The sequence below is a fragment of the Mus pahari genome, chromosome 5 (assembly GCF_900095145.1).
Source record: "Mus pahari chromosome 5, PAHARI_EIJ_v1.1, whole genome shotgun sequence".
NCBI lineage: Eukaryota > Metazoa > Chordata > Mammalia > Rodentia > Muridae > Mus > Mus pahari.
The window spans coordinates 159,752,194-159,763,439 of record NC_034594.1 but is presented as its reverse complement, the minus strand read 5'-3'; the positions used below and the strand labels follow the sequence as shown (position 1 = coordinate 159,763,439).

Genomic DNA, 11,246 nt, shown 5'->3' with positions numbered 1-11,246 from the left:
ACCTAGAACACTCACTACCACTCATTCTGTGGGAAACCTAGAACACTCTCATGACCACTCATTCTGTGAGTAACCTAGAACACTCACTACCACTCTTCTGTGGATGACTTAGAACAGTCACATGACTACTCATTCTGTGAGTAACCTAGAACATCTACTACCACGCATTCTGTGGATAACCTAGAAAGCTCATGACCACTTATCTCAGTTGGTTTCCCTAATCTCAAACAATAAGAACACATAGACTGGAACACATCAGCTTTATGAACTGGGAATTACTTGTACCTAGCTAACTATTAAGATTGGAAGTACGAGCTGACAACAAAGAATTCTGGGAACCAGATGTGGTGGCTTGGGAGTGTATTGTACAGGGGACAACTTTCACATCCTGCCTAGTATGAATAGCAGCACTCCACTCTGGCTGTGACATGTGAGGGTTAAGAATTAAGCAAGCATCATGGTTGCCACCCCCATCCCACTGAGTATTTTTATATCATGTAGAGATATAAACTGCCACAAAGCCACTGACCCCAGGGCAATGGAATTTCTTATACCATCTCCTCCTTTACCTTATACTACCCTTTACAGGAGCCTCTGCATTTTCTAGACACTTCCTATGACAGAGTATTACTTCACCTCCAGAGAGCAAAAGTTAATGCTAAATTTCTAATCTGTGATAAGAATGGATATGAGAGAGAGAGAGAGAGAGAGAGAGAGAGAGAGAGAGAGAGAGAGAGAGCGCACTGGGTATATCATAGTCCTGACATCATTAACAACACAGGCAAAGACAACGTACTTTAGAACCTACTTCCACTCAGGTTGAGCTATCAGTTCATGGACTGTCAAGACCAGCAAATGAACAGCACAATAGCACAATCAAAGAAGCTCTGAAAGGGGAAGCACCTGTTGTTCCCCTGTTCCCTCTGCACAGAAACTGAGTAAAGAGTAATACAGCAGGGGCTGGCTGTAGTGTCTCAGAGTTCTGAATTTCCTGTCAGGTATTGTTCATGTGGGTCTGAACAATTTGATTAATTGAGGATTTGACTGGGGGGAGGCAGTTCCCATGACCATCATTAGAAGGGTCAATACTGGCAAATGCTGGATGGCTACAGGAGCTACTGTTACTTGGGAAAGTACAACAAAAAGGATTTCAGTGCCCCTCCCCCCAGGAAACTATCTCTAGCAATGGAAAATGAATATGATAATCTACATGTTCAGCAACTAAGCTGGTTTTAGGGTGGGTAATAAGATGTATCTTTATCCATGAAAGAAGAAGCAGAAAATTCCCCAAAGTGAAAGTGAGTTCCAACTTAGTATTCCAGATTCTGCCTTCCTGGTATCGGCTCCCTCCAAAATTCAACAAAATAGATAAGCAACTTTGGTGCAGTTTCTAAAAGAGAAAGTTCTCTTGAAAATGAAGATGGGGAATTTTCAAAGTATATGACTTCTTTAATAACTGAGCCATAATTCTTGGGTCTGACAGTCAAACATTCCTCTTCCACTTTATCTCTGAGTTGTAGAAGTCTGAGAGGAAGAAGGCAAAACATCAAAGGAGAAAAAAAAACTGAATGACTAAAGAAACCATGGGAAGGAATAGGATGGAAATTCTATCTTCCATTCACAATAGAATAAGACGTTTTGAGCAGTCTAAGTGAAATATAGCATGCCTTCTGCCTTCTAATGTCCTAGGAAGTAGAAGGCCACTGTGTGTGTATGTGTGTGTGTGTGTGTGTGTGTGTGTGTGTGTGTGTGTGTGTGTGTGAGAGAGAGAGAGAGAGAGAGANAGACAGACAGACAGACAGACAGACAGACAGAGACAGAGACAGAGACAGAGACAGAGACAGAATCAGAGAGACAGAGAAAGATCAACTCAAGACCACTTTGGACTAGTCTAATGTTCTACCAACCATGGTGGCCTAACAGTCCCCATAGCTTTTCCAAACCTTGAACAACCACAAGGGAGATAAGATGGAAGCCTCGTCCCCATCTTGGGGAAAACACAGATCACCTCATTTCCTTGGAACCTTCCAGAACAGCTGGAGATGGGCAAGGCTACACTAACCCTACTTTCAGGGTAATGTGATGCTTGTGAAAAATTGTTCTGCAGATTCTTATGGACATGTTTTAAACCCACTTTTTTATAAAACTTTTATATTAAACTATATAAACTATATATATATATATATATATATATATATATATATATATATATATATCCAACAAACCATCTCTTGTACAGAAGATGACATAGCAGTTTTCACTAATTATTTCTGCTGATTAATTAAGAGCTTTTTAAAAATTACATCCATTTATAACAGACAGCTCCCTGTAAACTCTAAGAAAGCAGAATGATGTGAAAGAAAATTGAGAGACACTGAGTACCAGGTACTGTGGTGGATGGCATCATCTGTCCATCAAGGAAGTAAAAAGGGGTGGGGAATTCGGATTTTTTGTTGTTGTTGTTGTTGTTTGGGTTTTTGTTTTTTTGTTTTTTGTTTTGTTTTGTTTTGTTTTGTTAACAAACACTAAGAGCAGAGCTTGATAGGGAGGGATTGTGGGAGGAAGGAGGCAGCTGCTCAATTGGTTCCTATTTTCAGAATTTCCTTCAAGCTGGCTCGGATTGAGAGCCATCAATTATTTAAAAGGTGTAACATGATGCTTCCTTTGTTGAGGCAAATCAGCTAGCAGACCCCGAGAGAAAATAAAAAATGAATTAGGAAGAATTTATTAGCTTGCTTGAAGAAAACAAAGATTTAGCTATCGGGAGTGACTTCTAGAAAGAGTTCAGCCTCTGTCTCCCCAAACCCACAGACCTTTTTTTTCCAGACTTTTCCTTGCCTGTTTGTATTTTCAGCAGCAGATCACACAGAGAGGTCATATGAATCATTCCCTAAACTTCTCCTTTTGTTGCAGACTCTGGCTTGATGTATGGTCTTCATTTAAATTACAAATACACTAATCTGCACTGCTGTTTACCAAGTAGCATTTTAAATGAAAGATACAAGAAATTGCATCGCTCACGTTTAAAAAATGACTTTAAACTCAAGACCTAAAGGAAGAAAAAAAGAAAAAAGGAAAAAAATGCAGTCAGTGTTCTGAGGCTTCTGTGGCTGTTCCATTTCAGCCAGTGGATGGAACTCAGTTAGTGGGCTTTTATACTCAGTCGCTCTGATTCTGACTGAAGGTCTGGTCCAGAACCAGTTTACCAAGCCCTAACTCTGATATTTGGGGGTGGGGTGGGGTGGGGAGCAGTTAAGAAAAAGTCAACTGACCTAAGGAAAGCTAGTCCCATGATACTCTTCACCATGAGAAAATCCAGAGCCCTTCACCCTGGGACCATTCATTACCATTTACTTAACTAGCTGAGGTCACTCTCCAAGAGAGCTCACTGCCTGAGTTTGTTGTTCCAAGTTTTAATACACTCCACAGATATAACACATAGACTAACGTGAACTTTGTATCATCCTTAGGGCACTTTCTGTTTCAAATGCACAAAACAGAATCTCCAGGTTATCAACAGGACTCTCTCCATAGAACACAGGCAGTAATGGATCTCCTACAAAAGCCTCTAGACTTTGACAATGGAGAGCAGGCCTACACTACTGTTCAATTAGTCAACTGAGAGTTGCATTGAATTTGAAAGATATGGCAAAGCACATTTGATGCCCCAGGATGCAGCCCAGTGGCTGAGCACATGTTAAGCATGCGTGAGGGGGTTGTCCCAGGATTTGTGGAAACAATGCACAGCAAAAGTAAAGAGACTGGAGTCCAGTGCACCAAGGGTCCTCGTAGGCCATCTGGCCAACAGTAAGCACATAGTATGGGTCATAAGGAATGGCACGAGTGCGTCATACTGTCCATCTTGTTGGGGTATAGATTACCACACGGACATCCTTTGATGCCTGAATTCCCAGCTCCATAACTAAGCACTCTTTCTAATGATTTTCTGACCTCAACAGATACAACCTATCTAGGGATGAGTACTGGCTACCATTGGGGAGTTAGAGACAGCAGGTCTGATCCCGATTTCTTCTTCACATACAGACTCTACTTCCTCCCAGATTTTCTATGTGTGGTGCCCACTCCAACAATGGCCAACGAGGACACTGCGTTACCTCCACAGCCCCGCCGCCCAGGGTGATGCTTCTTCTTTTTCTCCTCCAGCTACGTCACTGAAGTGAGATGTCCCAATTTAGAATCATTTCCACGTAAGAAATGGATGAGAGATCCAAACCATATGCTCTACAACTTGTCAAGGAAATTAACTATGAAGACAGTATCGATATTATACAATTAAAATGAGGGCTCTTAACATATTTAATTTCCCCCTGACCTGACTTTCCTCAGTCATTATGGACAAAAAGTATGAATTCGTAATTTGCAAATAGCCCTTGGTCTTTTAATATATTCTGGGAGGAACTAAGACACCAGAGCATATGAGCAGGCACACACATACATTTGAGCATACGTGTTTCTTTATCAAGGGCAAAAATAATAGCGAATGTAGAGATGAGGGCTCATTCCAGGTTGCTGAAAATGTAGGCTCTGCAGCATATTTTAAGTGCATAAATCATATCTTTCCATAACACTTATAATGGAAGGAGGTGGGGAGAAAGAGAGAGAAGAAAGGAGGGAGGGGAGAGAGGGGGAAGGAAAAGATGGCAAGAGGAGGGGGTGAAACAAGGGAAGGAGGAAAGTAGGGGGGAGGGAGAGGAGGGAGGGAGAGAGGGGGGAGGGAGGGATGGAAGACAGGGAAGGAGGGAGAGAAGAGAAAGGGAGGGAGGGAGAGAGGGAGAGAGGGAAGGAGAAAGGGAGGGAGAGAGGAAGGGAAAGAGGGAGGGAGGGAAGGAAGTTAAGGAGCTTGTCTCAACCTTTCAACATTATTTACTATATAAGACATCATATGTTTCCCCCTTATAAACTCGCATAAGGCATCTATTTGGAGGTGTTTGGGATTGTTGTGTTTTTAATTTTAACAATCATAGTTCTAAGGCTTAATCACTTGTATGTGCTAGAAAACCAGATGGTTCAAGTGGGCGTTAGTTTACAAGCTCTTGGCATAAGGATTTTAGCTTCCTTTCCGACCAAAGCTGAGTATTTTAGCTCAGAAAAGAGGCAATAAAGAATAATGAAAGGAAAAAACGTCCTAGATTTCACAGGTCCCTGGCTCCCTGCCTCTCCTCTGCCACTGTGTCACCAACTTTTACATGGAAGTATGTGTGAACTAAACAGTGTACTCCGGATTCCTTCAGAAACTCTGTCATGCTTTGGGGCAGACTAGGTGTCCATCGTGGGCTCAGTTTCACCATCATTCCCCATGCCATCTGTGGACCACTGGAAAAGAATACACCCTGTCTTCCCAGCGACATCCTTAGCTGTGTGCTCAGCCTGAGGATGTAATGTTCGCCACTTTCTGCACTGAGTCCTTCTAGGAGGAGATGAAAGAAAAGAAAGAAGACATTGCTGAGGTTCCCCATCTGTGATTCCTGTCACAGCCGTGAGACACTGCCTGCAAACACATGAGAGCCTTGGGTTGCCTACTGTGAAATCTGAGGACACACCGCAGAAACCCAAGAACAGCAGAAAGGGTGTCGGTGAGGGACAGAGCTTCGAAATTTCTTTGTAGTTTGTGGATTTCTTGTTTTCTAGGTAAGAAATCACGTTTGCTTATCCCCTGACCATTCTAGTGAAACAGCATCTTTCAGTTGAAACCACGATTCCCATCACCTACACAGCTTCATTTTCAACAATATAATAAGGCTCAGCATAGTGGAAGTGCCTGGTGTCTATGGAGCATAAGTTGTCTGTCCTAGGTAGTCTTCTGTCTTTATGATAAAGACCCCAATCAAAGCCAGGGAGGAGGAAAAGGATGCTCTCAACCTACAGGTCATAGTCCTTATGGAGGGAAGCAGAGGCACCAACGCAAGGCAGGAACTGACGCAGAGACCACAGAGGACTCTGCTCACAAGGGTGTTCTCTTGTTGGGTGATTCAGCTACCTTTTATATCCAGCCCAGGCTTGTATGCCCTAGGAAGGCACTGTTCACAGAGGGTGGGGCTCTAATCCATCAGTTAGCAATGAAGCCAATGCCCAAAGACCAATCTGATGGAGACAAGTCCTTGTTGAAATTTCTTCCTCCTGGGTGTGTCTACATTTATATTTGACAAAAACAAACAAACAAACAAAAAGAAAGAAAGAAAAAGAAAACAAACAAACAAAAAAACCTATGACACAGTCTATCCTTTCATGTCACCTGGATTTATTTCTCATCATCAGCCAACAAATTCCCAGGATTAAGATATTTGAGTGCAATATGCAAAGAAGTTCCATGGATATGTCACCACACCAATGAACTCTATACCACATTCGATAACAAACAGAAAGAAGATACAAGCCACAGAAATACATTTGGTCACCACAAGATGTATTTCATTTTTCTTTTGTTCATTACACAAGAAGTTAACTTTTTTATAATTGTAGGATTATTTCTACAAATTTGATACAACCCGACAATGTCTTTAGGATAAAGATATAGCATGTTTATCATGACTATCAGCCCCGTTGCTCCTTGTGTCTTACAATTATGGATCCCACCCATCCCACACCAAAAGATCTCAAAAAAATCTGTCCTGACATGCACAGGCTTCTTGTCATTTTCCCTAACAAGTTCAGTACAACTATTCCTGCAATGTTCATCTAATATTTAATGTGTAGATAATCTAAAGACGATAGCATGCCATTTATATAAAGCATTTCAGGATCTTGGAATTTGGGTATCTGTAGGGCTCTCAATCTCCATGAATAAAGAGTCACCCATAAGATATCATGCTTCCATGCGGCTGGTACACAATTAATAATAAATAAATGAAGAAATGAAGAAATGACCGAGCAGACATGACCATGTACTTCCAATTTTAATGATCTAAGAACTTAGCTAAAAACATCTATACTGCACCACATTAGGAACACCTAAGTAAATTACCATACTCATGATTTATATGTCTGTTTGCTCTGATTTCTGAAGTAAAACTGACGAAAGAGGCTTCTCATTGTTTATGGCCTTTAATAAAGGAAAGTGTATCTGGTGAAATGCAAACAGTCTTGAAATACTGTCTTGATTTTCAACAAAAGAAATTAGGTTTACTTGTGTATGGCAACACCATCCCCCGTACTGTAGGAATCGATCCACAAATAAAAGTGCTCCATGAACCAGTGAATAAGAGCAAGCTTCCTGCCAACATGAAGCCATGAAGCTGGGGTTTGAACACAGAATATGGAACATATGCTCAATTTCTACTGAGAGACTGTTCCCCACTGTTCCAGGCGATGATTATTATTAGAGAAACAGGCTATTTTACAATTATTGAAGATATTCATCATGTTACCTAAATTAGATGGGAATATATCCAAGAAAAGTGCAACCAAAGCCTACAAAATAAATATCTGCATAAGGATAAAATCAGTAAGACATTAAGAGTTTCTGACTACAGGAAGTAGAAAAAGGTTTTCCATTATCTATCTTGGATTTGTGCTTCTGTTGCATATGTTTTTAAGGTATAGAATCTATTACTCACACATATGTATTCCTTAGGGATTTATTTTTTATTTTATATGTATGGAAGTTTGGCCTGTACATATATCTGTACACCACATGCTTGCAATATTCATAGAAGCCAGAAGAGGGCATCAGATCCCTTGGAACTGGAGTTACAGCTTGCTGTGAGCCTCTGTGTGGATGCTGAAAATCGAACCCAGGTCCTCTGGAAGAATGGCCTGTGCTCTTAGTTGCTGAGCCATCTCTCTGCCTCTGATATATGTGTTTTTAAAATATGAAATCTTCATATAATGAGTGATCAGAAATAGACTTTCACGGAATGCTGACCATGGAATCAAGTTTAAAGTTAGTGGTCACAGTAAATGCGAATGTTTAAACTAAGGCGTGAGTTTCTCTAACTGTGCCTCTTGAACAGGGACTGTGCTCGAACAGTGTCCGAGCACACAGAGAGCACTTCCAACTCTGAAGCGCAAATGCAGTGCACACAAGCTATGCAGGGACTTGGATAATGCAGCAAATGTCAATAGTGGCATTCCTATTGATAGCCCAATCCTAGCAAGGCTAGGCTCAGGTAACACTATTCCTGATATTACCTGCCAGCATATATATAGTGCTGAGCATAGCTTACAGCACGCAACATAAACAAGAATAAACCAGTCTCTGGACTGCTTAGAAACGCACTGCCAAGATGGGCTTTATGCCTTACACAATGGAGCAGAAGGCAGTGGTATATATTTAAATTTTCCATTTTTAAGCTGTCACTCAAAAACTTTTCATACTTTTCTTTTAGCTTATTGATCTTTCTGGCTCGTGATGAGACTTCAGCTGCTTGGTCGGCTGCCTTTAGCTCTGCTTCTTATTAAGAGCTAAATCGGGAATCACAAACTGCTACTAATTTGGCAGCTTTCGATAGAAATGAAAGCTAAAAACAGCACCAAGATAGTACAACCCTTATGTCTTATTGCCCCAGAATCCCTGATTTAACTACTATGGAGCATAATAATGGGTGCAGCCAAACGGGATCACTATGCAGATATGATAAAACAAAAGCTTGTATTAAGAATGCCAGATCAGCTACTACTGCTCTCTGATCCTTGTGAAACTTTTTTACACAAGAATATGTATTTGTATATATGCTTGCATACATACACATATACATGCATTCATACATACATGCATTAATATACACATGCAATATATATGCATACACATGAATATATATGTGGATGTATATATAGATGTATATATACACATATATGTACATGTAGACACATAAATCCTGTGTGCATAAACATGAATATATGTGCATATGAATACAGGCATATATATGTCCATATACATATGTATACATGCATATGCATTCTTATATGTATACAGACATATACATGCATGTATATATATTCATGCATATAAATTCGTGCATATATGCACATGTACAATGCAAACACACAGATGTGCACATGTATATGCACACACACATATATCATGCATACACATGTGCATATATATGCTCAGATAGTGCTCTTCCTTTTATATTTCCTTTCTTTAATATACAAAGAAACATTCATTCTTAGTTCTTCTTTCATTTTTAATTTTATTATTCTATTTTTTTATTAATGTGGTGGTACACATCATTCCACATGCATAGAGGTCAGAGACAAATAACTTTCAGTTCTCTCCTACCACATAGATGAATCCTGGAGCTCAAACTCAAGTCGTCAGGCTTGGTGTTTGTTAGGTTCTGAGGCATCTGTGCCATCTTGCTGGCCCCATCTTCCATTTAATGCTTTGGCCCTTCTCTCTCTTTCTCTCTCTCTCTCTCTCTCTCTCTCTCTCTCTCTCTCTCTCTCTCTCTCTCTCATACAACACAGCAGCAAAACAACCAAGCAAGACTAGCATAACAGCTATGCAACTGGCCAAACCTGATCAATCATTGTGCTTCCAATACCCACACTGTCTTTTGGTGGCAAGTTATATATCACGATCATGATGCTTTCATAGGCTGATTTTGGATGCTGACCCTCTCTCAAATCCATGTCCATTCTCAGATTAGACTTCAGAAAAGTGGGATCTGTTTCCCCTCTGGTTGATCATGAAATTTATTCTCAGCAACAACAGTTGCTGGCACTTTGGTAGCATCATTATGTCACCTTTAGGAGGCTCCTAGAGGCTATTCAAGGAGCGAAGTCCATTAAGGAGAATATTCACAAACAGAAAGATCTGCTTTTTTTATCTCTCTTTTTATGATTTGCTTACTTTTATTTTATGTGCATGCATGAGTGCCTACATGTATGTATGTGTGCCACATCGATGCCTGGCACCTGTGGAGGCCAGGAGACGGTGTCCAACCCGTTGGGACTGGAATTCCAGGCTGTAGGCGGCCGTGAACCATCCCGTGAATGCTAGAGAACAATGCCGGGTCTTCTCCAAGGCTGGTAAGTGTTTCTAACTACTGCGCCATCTCCTCACACCCTCTTTCTTTCTCAGCATATCTGAAATTGCCAGTCTTCCATAGGCGTTTCTTATTCGACAGCTCTGTTGGTAATTTTAAACTTCCTGCACCATCTCAAAGTGAACCTCAAGGTCTCCCTCATTGCTTCAGTAGCAATATAAGCCCACAGATAAGACCAAAGCCAGACACTTTCTCGAGTGCTGGCTTTCACCTGTGGTCCTCTCATATCCAGTCATCCCACCCCCTACCCTGCCCCCTATTTTATACACTTCCTCACTGCACTCCCATTGGCTACTTAAGTGTGTCCACAATTTGCATGTGCATATGGTTGGGATGTTTGGACACCCAGCTAAATAAGGCCCAATTCCATTTCTCCCCACCAGGATGGTGATGAATTGGCCTCTCCAAGCTCTTCTGACAGAGAGTGGAAATGGGAGCTATCTCGGCCAGAGGATGACCTGGCTCCCCACGCAGGAAGGTATTCAGAGCACGTAGTAATTATCCATCCATCTCGTTCACACTAAAGGCATGGCAATGCAATTTTAGCCTTATAATCAAGACCATATGACAAAAACCAAGGCCATTAGGGACCAATTTCGAGCATTCTCTGCAAGACAATGATTTTCCAACCGCACTTACATATGCTGAGCAGTTACCTCTGCATGAGTGCAGCTGCTGCCATTTACGTGACACCCGCACCCCCCCCCCCCCCCCCCCCCCCCCCCACTCTCTCTCTCTCTCTCTCTCTCTCTCTCTCCTTTCTCTCTTCCTTCCTTTCTGGTTTTCACTCATTCACAGAACAACATATTTACCATTTTTATTTTTTTTTTTTTTTTTTTTTTCATTTCCCAAAGCATAGTAGGAAATGCTGAGGGTAAGATTTCTACTTGAGCCAATGACCACACACTGCTGGTTGCTTCCCTTTCTTCTTTCCTCGCTGCTGTACCTGGACACAACTGTCCCCAAGCAAGATCTTCTAGACCCATAATTGTTCAGGTGCCCTTTTGATTTCACCACTTCAGTGATGTAACACTGTTATCTCTGAAAGGCCATGGTGCCATCAGAAATCACAGAACTACTGTACAGGCAACATGCCACTCACCAGGATGTACAGAGACCTTAAAGGCATATAAAAGTTAGCTCAAACATCCTCATGCATTGTTTTAAAATACCCAGCAGGTTTTCTGGGCAGAGAGATGACTCAGCAGTTAAGGATAGATACACCATGCTCCTCCAGAA

The 11,246-nt window shown here is 41.3% G+C and overlaps 1 protein-coding gene across 10 annotated transcripts in view; it reads right to left on the bottom strand.

Annotated features, from left to right (window-relative positions):
- Positions 1–11,246, bottom strand: part of Esrrg (estrogen related receptor gamma) — a 602,152-nt gene that overhangs the window by 417,919 nt on the left and 172,987 nt on the right. The window lies entirely within an intron of this gene.